The sequence below is a fragment of the Cibotium barometz genome, chromosome 2 (genome assembly GCF_041138505.1).
Source record: "Cibotium barometz isolate CiBa-2024 chromosome 2, ASM4113850v1, whole genome shotgun sequence".
Taxonomy (NCBI): Eukaryota; Viridiplantae; Streptophyta; class Polypodiopsida; order Cyatheales; family Cibotiaceae; genus Cibotium; species Cibotium barometz.
Window position 1 is genome coordinate 47,789,247 of NC_141047.1, and position 12,075 is coordinate 47,801,321.

The 12,075-nt window shown below is 42.1% G+C and overlaps 1 long non-coding RNA gene across 1 annotated transcript; it reads left to right on the forward strand.

Annotated features, from left to right (window-relative positions):
- The first annotated feature begins 6,775 nt into the window (after positions 1 to 6,775).
- On the forward strand, positions 6,776 to 11,701 carry LOC147641169 (uncharacterized). The gene is made up of 3 exons (XR_015269015.1): positions 6,776 to 7,219; positions 10,399 to 11,092; positions 11,231 to 11,701. It is a non-coding gene; the product is annotated as an uncharacterized LOC147641169 (long non-coding RNA).
- The last annotated feature ends 374 nt before the right edge of the window (positions 11,702 to 12,075 follow it).

The window sequence follows — 12,075 nt, forward strand, 5'->3', positions numbered from 1 at the left end:
GTTTTTTCGCTCAGCAACTCCATTTTGCTGCAGAGTGTATCTGCATGTAAACTGCCTCTGAATACCATTCTTCTTCAAAAATTTAGAGAACTCATTGGAGAAGTACTCTCCCCCTCCATCTGACCTTAGGCACTTTACATGTTTCCCTGTTTGCTTTTCAACCATAACTCTGAAATTCTAAAAATGAGTGAACACCTCACTCTTCTCCTTCATGAAGTATACCCACACTTTCCTTGTGTGGTCATCAATAAATGTCACATAATACCTGCAGCCTCCCATAGACATGGTCTTCGTAGGACCTCATACATATGAATGCACCACATCTAGTGCATTTCTTCTCACATTTCTGTCACGTGGAAATACATGCTTTGTTTGCTTTCCAAATTGGCATGCTTCACATATTTTCTACATATCTTCAACTTTAAACTTTGGTAGCCCTATCACAATTCTTTTAGTTTGCATAGACTTCATTCTCTGCACATTCACATGTCCAATTCTTTTATGCCAAATGTGTGTGTCTGCAACAATTCCTGAACCATTTGCAAACATCGTAGCACTCACTTCAGGCATGCTTACATTCAATGTAAACATTCTGCCCACTCTGTTGCCTTTTGCAACCAACCTGCACTTGTCTTTAAAGTCTTCAACCCATAACAACCATCAGGGTTAAACCGAACCTGCAAACCCTGCTCATTCATCTGGCCAACTGAAACCAGATTCTTTGTTATGTTTAGAACATGAAGTACATGTGCAAGGTACTTCACTTTGCCATCCTGCATAGACAATGGCACATCTCCAACATGGGCAATTGGATGAGCAGTGTCATCCCCTATTTCTACAAAACCTAGTCTTTCAAGGTTTTTCATCTCCGTGAACCACTCCCCATGACTTGTCATGTTGTTCGAAGCACCTGAATCAACATACCATACATCATCTTTATGTGCTGCTTCAACATTTTCAGACATGGCATTAATGACATGTTGCATAACAAACAACCTTTCATTATCCTTATTGTTTCTGCTCAAGGATGCATAGTTGTTTTGCTGCAATTTCCCATTTTGCATGTCAGCCTGCTTCATATAACAATGTGCCTGCACATGTCCAGGAGGCTTACCACAATAAAAGCATCCACGTGTATCATTATACTGCCTTTGCCAATTTCCACGACCTCTTTGACTCCCCCTGCCTCTGAATTGGCCTCTTCCACCTGCATGTTGTTGTTGTTGTGAATTCTGGGACTGTTGTTGTTGTTGCTACTGGCCATAATTCTAATTACTTTTTCGGTCACCTCCTTGGCCGCGTCCACGGTCTCCTCTACCTCGTACTCTTCCTGAATTTGTGTAGAAGGCCTCTTGCTCTGAACTGTTTTTGTTTTGTGAAGACTGTTGGTCTTCACCTAAGCTCTTCTCTTCTATAATCAACATAGACACCAAATCTGTGAAATTGGGAATGTTTTCTCGAGTCTGAATAGACGTCTCACATAGCCTGTCATCCCACTGGCTGCATATCACCCATGATCTCACCAACCATGCTAGTGGTGTAAGTGTGGGGCCTATCCCCTAGGTGGGTCATCACTGTCCACCACCGCCTCACTAGATGAGCTCGATATCTCAACAAAAACCTGTATGGTATGTCTTCCCATCGCTTTCAAATAGTGTAGACATGCAAAGTAGAGAGCATGCCACGAGAGAGATGGATATGCATCCTAGGCACAACTCGGGAGATAGAAATTCAGGAGCATTAATTAATCAGATGCTTAGTTTACTATGAGATATAAGGGAGGCTTATCATCTCTTCATAGAGGGGTTTGGGATTGTGTCACATGTGATGCATTGCAAGGCTTAGAGATGTTTGGGCTTGTACTTGCTCAAGTTGCTTTGTCATAAAGACCTTGGCGAGGACACATGTAGGGAGGTAGGGTGAGCACAAAAACCACACAGACATCTGTTGCAAACTTCTTTGTCCCCCACTAAATGAGTATGATAGATGCTCAATCTTGCTGGCACACTGAAGGGAAAATCATCCCTGTAGAATGGGATCATATGCTCCTCCTTGCATTTGCTAATGGTTTGAGAGCCAAATCACCCCAGTAAAATCTCTTTTTCTGCCCAACACTTCTCAAACATTCTAGGTAAGGAAGAGACCTTGTCCTTTGGTAAGAAAGATGCCAAGATTCAATGCTTGAGGGTTCATCCTTTGTAACAAGACTTTGGTAATTGTTAGTTGGTGACTGCGGATAAACATAAACAAGCTCTTGACCATAGAATAATGGTGATTTTTCCGGTAACATTTGCTTGTATTTGGGATATGTGAAAATAACCTAATAAAAACCATGATCCCCTATGTAACAACCATGCACAAAACAACCTCCCAATAATTCTTTAAGCCATTGTCCAACATTTGGTGCAGCAAGCATGCGACCAGGGAAAAAAAGAACCAAAGCTTTTTGAGCAAGATCCAATCCCACTTGTAATATATTATGTTACAAAATTTTTTTTTTTTTGCATGCATTTACATGTTTTGTGCACTGCAATTTCATTATGTGAAAGTGCAAGTTTTTTAGTCTTTGTGTTGTGTTTTCAAAGAATCATAAAAATCAAAAGAAAAAAGGTCTAGAATCAAGTCTCGTTGTGATAGCATAAAGGGTGTTAAATTGAGTCTCATTGAGAAAAATTAAGTAAATGAATTCATGCTTGGAGACTTGATTTAGGACTTTTCAATAAGAGAAACATTCCACACTACTCTATCATAAGCTTTGTCAAAGTCAATTTTGTTGAATATAATGTTGTCTGACTCCTCTACCTAGTCCATTCCTTCCCTCAATAATAAGATTATGGCTTCTAGTATATGTGCCTTTTATAAAACCTTTCTACTTAGTCTGAACTATGGCATCCATCAAGGGGGAAAGATGAAGAGATAATTATTCTTGTAGGAAACATTTAACATAGTCAAAGGTCTTCAATTGTTGATATTGTCCTTATCTCCTCCCTTGTGAATGACCTTAATAATTTCGAAAGTCACAACTACTTCCAAAGGCCTCTCTTGAAAAGAAAGTTGAGCTAGTTCAAGTAGGTGGGGGACTATCCATGGACAAGAAACTAAAGAATCCTATTAACACACCATGATTTAGGGCTATGCCTTGTATGGGTTGAAGTCAAACATCTTCCTCTGTACTGTCAGTCGACATTGCCTTACTTGGCTGTGTCTTTTGGTAAAGTGGTATGTCCACCTAGCTCATATGGTAATGTCCATAAATTCTGCATTTTAAGGGATACACATAAACCTTCCTCCGGAATGTGTGCTCTCTTCAAGAGTAGACAAATGCAATTTTTGAGCCTTTTATGGCAAGTTCACATGAACTTTCTGATAATGATGTTTCCTAGCTTCCAGATAATGGAGGGCATACACAAGATCGAGCACCAATTTCTGACATGCAGATGGATTCTTGATGCCCTTATATCACATGTCATGTTTTGTAAATATGTATATACGTCTTAATTATTTTACCTATAACATGGAAGGCCTCTGTAGGTTAGACAAATGGAGGCTTTTGTGGGATTACATAAATAAAAATCAGCCTCATATGGTTTGTTTGCAAGAACACAACTAGCATGCTTTTGCTGGAAGGGAAGGTTCTTTTGCAGGATATCACATCTTATATGCTGGAACTTGTCACTTTTCAGGAGTAGTCTTGTTGATTCGCCATGAACTTCAGCCATGTGTTCCATTTAATGATCCATTCGGAAGATGGATAGTTCTTCAATGCCATGTAAATGGAGAGAGAATTTGGTGGGGTATATGCATCACAAACTTCTTTTATGTGAGAAGTCAAATGTGGGAAAAATTGAGAGCTTACCTTTGGATTTCAAATACATTTCTGTGTGGAGATTTTAACAACTCTTCTGCATATGATGATAACAATAATCACAAATCACATATGCTTGGCTCTGAAATTCGTCACAATGGCATGCTACACTTTGATATATGGGAGCATGTGATATGTGGAAACACTTGAACCCGATATACTTTTCATCACAATGCTATTACTGATTATTGGGCTCGTCTTTACAGATGGTACATGTTGAACGCAAATCAATATGATACTTTCACTTCCAAAATGTCTATAGAAAACTCGATATGTCTTTTTGATCATTATCCATTGTGGATGATGCTTTACTTTGGCATGTCGACAATGGATGTACAACTCCCACAAAAGAGATTTCTCTTGATCAACAATAGCTGTTTGAAACATCGCCTTTTTGTTGATTTGGTGGCTCATGTAATTCATTCTTTGAAAATGCATATGCTTGTTGTGACATTGACATTGCTTGGCGGCGTAGATTTGCCACTCACATGCATGATTTTATTTCGGAATATGGTAAATGGTTTTTGGGAGAAGAAAGACATAAAGTCAAGAATGCAAAAGTACTATGAGATCCGTGGGAGGTTTCACTGTTTATTTCGTGAGGGATTTGGTCCACTCTCCAGGATCATTGACTACTAGGACCAGTGTTGCGTAGGCCTCTTCCTGCTTGAGCTCCGCAGACACAAGAACACCTTCTTGAGAGAGCTTCGGCCCCAACCACCCCACCCCCTCCCTTGCTAGCTAACCATCATCAGTTTCTTTCGGACCTAGGAGGTGGAGGACACCGATAAAGTGGATCTTCTGGACCCTCCACAAGTTGCTCCGGACCTACCTCACTCGAGAGGAGTTACCTCGGACCGAGCCTCCTCACTCCAGCATGCCCGACGCCCGTGTCCCCCCTCCCCCCCGTCAACCACGATCACCTCATTAGCTCTATATCTAGGACATGCTCCACCGCCATCAAGCTACCTTTCCACGTGACATAGGTGAGGGAGACCTCTCGGCCATCCTTATTAGTCCCATGCTTGATATTTTAGAGAGTGGTATACCATCTACTTGAAGCTGATGCTGCTCTCATGTTTCTATGTTCTTAGTATTTCCATGATGAGTTTCCATGGACAGTTTTGTATCACCTAAGTGAGATAGCTATGTTTATGTTTTCTTTCTGTTTTATTTTCCATTCCATGATGAGATATGCCATGGACATTCTTGTATCACTTTGGTCTCATAGGCCCATTGGGTCTTTAGTAGACGCTTAATATATCTTTCTTTCTTTCTTTCTTTCTCCCTCTCGCTCGCTCAGAGTTGCATTCTGTACTCGTGTTCATCCATTTGGTACTTTCAATACGTACCGTACCCATCCTTAAAAAAAACTTTAAAGTGACTAGTCATTAATAATTACTAGTGAATACATGGTATGTAGGTTGATGTTGAGAAGCTGGAGCGTCACAATCAGTAGCGAGCAACATAGTACGTGATGAGCAGGAAGAGATATATGTACAGCTTCACAAAGAACTCGAGAGTATTGATAAACGAGTCGCTTGAGCTAAGTCTTGAGCTCTCACGACCACTTTCCTCACTTCTTTAGCTCAACAAAGTCGTTCTTTCACCTCTAAAGGCACCAGGGTGCATACTCATCGTGCACATTTGAGAGGGAGAGCCGCCAAAGTGACCGTGGTAGAGGCGATCCACAACACCAGATATAGACTTTTCCAGAGGAGATACCTGGACTCTCTACCATTGTTGAGGAGATACCGAGTATGTACCGGGTGATATGGTGAAGCAGGAGCTGCTATATGATTTTCTTGGGAATCTCCTCACAGTTGGAGACTACTTATCCTCCTCATCTTCTGGCTTGGATGATGAGTGAGTGGTGACTCATGAGACTTGATTTATTAGCCAGTGGCCTTGCGGTGTGAGTGGTCACTCTTACTAGTCCCATTGAATCTAAAATCTTAGTAAGTGTCCAGATCAGTGTCCTTGTTGCCACTTGGAGGTCGTCCACCAACATCAGCACCCTTGCGACCTGACCATTGTTGCCGCCTTCTGTTCCCATTTTCGCTCTCACCCAATCACCCAACCCATGCTCAGTCCGACAATGCCACTAGCATTGTCAACATCTTCAGAAACAATATCATAAGTAAGAATTAAAAAAAAACAAATAAGAGCTTTTCTTTAATCAAGTGATAATCTTCTAATTAAAGGTGTCAACATTTGACTTATTTGGGACTTTCCTCATAATTAGGTAAAAGCAATTAATTAAAGCCTTTCCAACTCTCATAATTTGGTAGTTTTCAAAGATTGTCGAATGAAGCTCCTTTTATCCATAATATTTGGGGCTTTTTGTAAAATTGAATCTTTAGCTTTAAATTAAAAGAATAACCTACAAATTGGGGTTTCTCTCCCAATTTGATCTTCTTTAGTCAAAATTGAGGGCTCTAGCCCTGCAATTTTGAGAGTCATGAGCTAAACGCCCTAAGGGCCTATTCCCATGGGCTACATTGACATTATTTTTTTTGGGGCATTCTTGCCAAAGGCTTCACCGATAACATCGATAGAAGAGCAAGAGTGTGCACAAATGTGCATCTCTCTCCAGTTGAGATGGAGTATCACCCTTCGTAACGCTCAACAATTTATTGAAGTGCCCAGGGTCCAACTTGATAGGCACCCTGTGTGGGCACTCTGGTGGCCATAATGTGTGGGTTGGGCACCCTAGAAGTGAGGGGTGACCACTCATGTGGCAAATGGTTGGTGTGGACAACTATAAACGCATGCATGACTCATTTTACCCTCTTTTGCAAGCAAATTGTCTCCTTCCTGCACACTAGCTCTCCATCATTTTTGCTCCTAGAGGAGGCTACACTCAAATATTTTACAAAATTGAGCACATAGTTGTGATTCTCATTAGAATGGTGCCTTGCTACACCCCCACACCAGATTTTCGGCTACTTAACCGGGCCGGCTTTGTGTAGGCGCTACGTCATCAACAAACAAGCGGCTGGTTTTGCTATTGTTCGGCCTCCTTGTGCTGCCCTGATGTGCCCGTGTTGCTTGATAGCTTGTTTTGAGCTGGTCAAGCCATTCCGGGGTCTGGTCGTGTTGATTTAGGACTATTCTAGGTGTCCACAGTGCTTGTTTGTGCTTGTGGTGGGCGGTGCCCAGGACCAATCCTTTTATGTTTACGTGACATAATTTCATCTACGACTTTGTCGTTGCTTGTTTTTGTGCCCGGGAGTGAACACCGGTCTCAGTGGACCCGGAGAACCAGTTTCGAGCTTGCATAACTCCAGTGATAGGTGGGAAGTTGCCAGGAAGACTCTACATTAACGGAATCATCATCGACAACATTGTTTGGTATTTGTATTCATCCTTTGTTTATGGCAAATCTGGTAGTCATACCCATGAAACATAGTACAAATAAAATACTCCAACAGTATACTTGGTATTTTGCTGGGGGCGGGGGGGGGCTCGGGTTCAGGCCCAAGTGTGGTGTATTTGAGCATATTTCAATTTTCAACTTTGTTTATGTTGTGTGATGTTTCAGTGTTTAAGTGATTGTTATTTGCGAGACGGTGCCCAATACGTACTCACACCCAGCGCAGTGAATTATAGGGGTTCATTTTGTACCTCTGTTGTCGGATCGGCACTGCATCTTAGGTTGATCCTATGCTTGTAGAAATTGGGGTCAATGCCTTCCATGTTGGTATATAACTCCATACAAAGACATCCCCGTACTCATTCAGCAATGAGAGTAGATCTTCTTAGAAATTTTCCTCCAAGTGTTCATTGACGTTGATATTTCACAGAACATCCTGCAGACCCAGATTCACGACACAAGCTCATCTTCTTGCACTCTAACAGGCTTATCGCTTAATTTCTCTTTCAGTTTTATTGACTTTACCTACAACAAAGATCCCCTTGTCCTTTGTTGGAAATTGGGTGGGGGCCCAAGTCCCGAGAGGTCACCCAATACGTGCTCACACTCAACGTGGTGAATTACATGGGTTCATTTTGTACCTCTGTTGTCGGATCAGCACTGCATCTTCCTTTTGAGATAGGTTGATCCCATGCTCGTAGAAACTGGGGTCAATGCCTTTCATGTCGGTATATAACTCCATACAAAGACATCTTTGTACTCATTCAGAAATGAGAGTAGATCTTTTTGGAATTTTCCCTCCAAGTGTTCATTGACGTTAACATTTCACAGAATATCTTGTAGATGCAGATTTACGATGCAAGCTCAACTTCTTGCACTCTAACAGGCTTATCGCTCAATTTCTCTTTCAGTTTTATTGACTTTTCCTACAGCAAAGATCTCCTTGTCTTTTGTTGGAAATCGGGTGGGGGGCCAAGTCCCGGGAGGACACCCATCTCGGTTGTGTTCATGCCAATGCACATTAGCTGGAGGTTTTCACAAATCGCTCTAGCCATCTAGACTCCAAAACCTTAAGGTGATGGAGGACCCCCGGTCTATCATTTTGTGAAAATCTCCTAGTGCTACACTTTGCCACCACTTTTTCTCAACACCTCCTCTTTTTCTTAGCTCAGAGGTTGAACTTGTCCATATTTTCTTGGCTTAGAGGCTCAACTTGGCTTCTCTTGTGGCTTAGAGGTTACACTTCAACCCATGGCTCTGATACCATGTTGGAAATTGAGTGGGAGTCCATGTGCCGGGAGGTCACCTGTCCTAGTTATGTTCATGCCAATGCCCGCATAGCTGGAGCCTGGAGGTTTCTACAAATTGGTCTAGCCATCCAGACCCCAAAACCTTAAGGTGATGGAGGACCTCTAGTCTATCCATTTTGTGGAAATCTCGTAGTACTACGCTTTGGCACCACTTTTCTCAACATCTTTTTCGTTTATGAGCGGTGGGATTTGTCTTCTTGGTCTGAGTTGGTGGTGCATAGGAGTATCCGAGACTTAGACATCCGTATGTCGATTGTCTATGGCATTCTTTTTAGCTGGTGTTCATTCTTGCGTGTTACATAGTGCAATATGTAATGAGAACACTTATTCTCACGATTTGAAATATGCAAATGAGAACTAGCAATAAAAACCATAGTACTAGGGCTACGACCTGCTGACTATGATTGCAATGACAAGACTCTAGGTGGAACTCCTTGCCGCATGCCAGAAATGAGTGAACCTTAGGGGGTACTAGTTTCACCACATTTATTCATGACTCGATCGTGAACATTCTTTATCATGCTCAGTATAGGATTGTTCCAATTGATGTAAGGTTAGTACCCCTTATATGCTACAATCGTGATGTCTGCACTTGTTACGGGTGTGACTATGAAATCACGCACGAAAGTCTAGCGCCTACTCTATCATGACATGCTATTTTACTTAGTTCCAAGTCTCGTACTTATCAAAATCAGCAATAAATAACATCTTTTTTACTCAGGCAAACAAGACCACAGCCTGCTTCCCATCTTGTTGATTCAGGGAATCACTAGTGGAGTTTCATGCATGTGTAGTTGCAAGCTGTGGGGGAAAGCCTCTCTTTTTATTCGAAGTGGAGATCCTGCTGATCAGTCGTTGAGCGTGGTGAACTCTTTGTGTTTGGGGACAAAGACTCCGGACATTCCATTGAATCTGGTGGTCTAGGCCAAAAAGAATGTGGCTAATCGGTCCTTGTCTGACGTCTACGGTCCAGTTACTGTGAAGGCAAGAAATGGGTCTTAAGCCCCCTCCCCCTCCCCCCCCCCCCCCCTCTCTCTCCAAATTTGACCAACGGTAAGTAGCACCTTCAGAGGACTCATTCAAGTTGCTACTTGCCTCCGAGTGCTAGCATCTTCCAGAAGATGCACAGCGGCAAGCATGACCTTCTCTGTATATAACCGATGCACAACTATAAAATAGGCATTAAACTAATGCAACCAAGAAAGAGAAAATGTTGGCATCCATCATACTTTCCGAATTGAATCCTTTGAGAGAGTTTGATGTCGATGGCGGTCAGGACTGTTGAAGGATAGCTGCAAACTCTTGGCGTCGTCGGTCCTCCATGGTAGCCATGTCTTCCTGCCTGCCATTGTGCTTCCATGGCTTGGAAGCAGGCTGCCCAAGCTAGGAGGCGGTTCTCTTTTTGGCCTGTTGAGCGATCTCAGCTTCTCAGTGGGGACGATCGCCTTCAAGGTTTTCATCTCCATGCTTCTCTGATGTTGTGCATCCTTTGGATCTTCACGGCGATGAACGGGTTCATGGGCCTGAACAGTTTGCTGAACGAGAATTTTGCATCATGGCCATGAAAGGCTCCATGTTAGGAGAAATGGGTGAAGCTTGGGGTAGAATCTTCAGGGTTGGGGGATTGCTCTTCCATAGTGGGCCTTTCCAAAGAGCAGGCAACTTGGATGCACCATTCGGCTAGCATTTTTCCTATTAAAAGCAAGATCTAATCTATGCTGATAGCGTGCACACTGGGGCTTCCACTGTCATCTCTGTTCTCTCTCTAAAAATTGCAAACCGTGTTACATTTGGTTTGAAAGCATATGTCTGATAGATCATCGCTTTCATCTACACTGTATTTGCAGGTTTTTTGATGAAGGTTGTTGTTGATAAAATGCTGGGGAAGTGCTGTCCAGGAAAAGTGACGATGGAGAACGAAGGGGCTTATTAGAGAAGTCCCCCCTTTCTGCAGGTCGGATGGTTGGCCTGCTGGTCGGGCTGCAGAAGGGCCATCTAACCAGCGGTTGGACCATTACATTTGTCTGCCCTGGTTGGTCCTTCACAATTTGATATCCATGTGAAAACCCTGCACCGAAAGGTCAGCCCTACCTTTTTTTCCTTTTGTTCTGAGCTACTTCACGCCCTTGCAAGGTTACTCAATCTTTTATCACCATCAGCAACAGCTATCGCGTTTCAGTTTCAGAGTTTTCCAGAATGATGCACTGCGACTTCTGTCACATAACAGATTGAGAAGTAAAATTCTTTTGATGGAGGTTTAGGTAAAATACTTGTGTTTTGTAACTTTAATCGTTTTGTGAATAAACAAACTAAGCTATCAATTCAGGATAAAAAGCTAAAACATAACATACCTTAAAAGAAACTTCAAAAGTTTAGGGGTTAAAAACTCCTTGAGAACTGTGTTTCCATGCCACTAGTTCAGTGCAGAAACATCAAGATGTAAAAAAAAAAAATGTGTTGATCACTTATTGCAGGTGAGGCGTTGAAGAAACTTGAGGAGGAGGAGAAGGGAATAGTTGTGCGGTTTGTGGTGGGAAGGAGGTCGGCATGTTTCAGATAGTTTGAATTTGACTTTTTGTGTTGTGATGGCAACAAAATGGCAGCAACAGTTTTGATCTTGAAATCTTTTCTTTCCTATTAAGATTGCAACTAATGTTTTATATTTTGTTTTGCCTGCAGTGCAAATAAGGGGGATAGTTCTGATCGACGCATAGATTCAGAGAATGAGGAAACTAAAGATTTTCTTATTCTTGTAAGATGTGTCAAAACTCAGACATGTTCATCAACAAATTTACGAGTAGGGCCAATAAGTTACCATAGTATTGTACTTGATGGTGTGTCACTGTTTCCTTTGTAAAGATTGCTAGTTAGTGACAATGTAATTATTATGACTATACACAGGAATTTTAGAATCCTCAGTTGCTCTTCAGTGATGTGGTAAACGCTAGGCTGTCCACATAAACCAACCTAAACTCTTGACCATGGCGTGTTTATTGGATTGCTTCTACCTGCTGCTTGCATCATAGAATGCTTTGTAGCAAAACATTGTTTGGAGAAAGAAAGAAAGAAAGGTTTTTTAATGTCTACAAAAAGCCCGAGAGAGTTTATGAGATTAAAAGTGTTAAAACACATTCATGAGGGGACTACATCATGTAGTGAGGATAAACCTAACTAAAAAGGAAAAAAAGGTCAGCATCTCAATACAAGTCCTCTATGTGGCCAATAAGGGGTGTGTGTGAATCCTTCTCCTCCTCATACAGGCTGTGTACATCTACCTCCCATCGTGCAGCATTCATGTGTCACTGAAGGATCTTTTAGATTTGCAGCTGTTGTGCGAAGGGCGCCTCCCATCTTGTAGAGCTTTGCAGAATATTTACAAAGTGGAAATCCTCACATTTCATATGGGAATGTTGAATTCCAACTCTGGAATTCTCTTGTACTAGCCTTGGTACAATCCTCTCGCGTCCCACTCGGGAACAAGCCTCTTGCACCAGCTTAGGCTCATGCCTCTACCCACCCTAGGG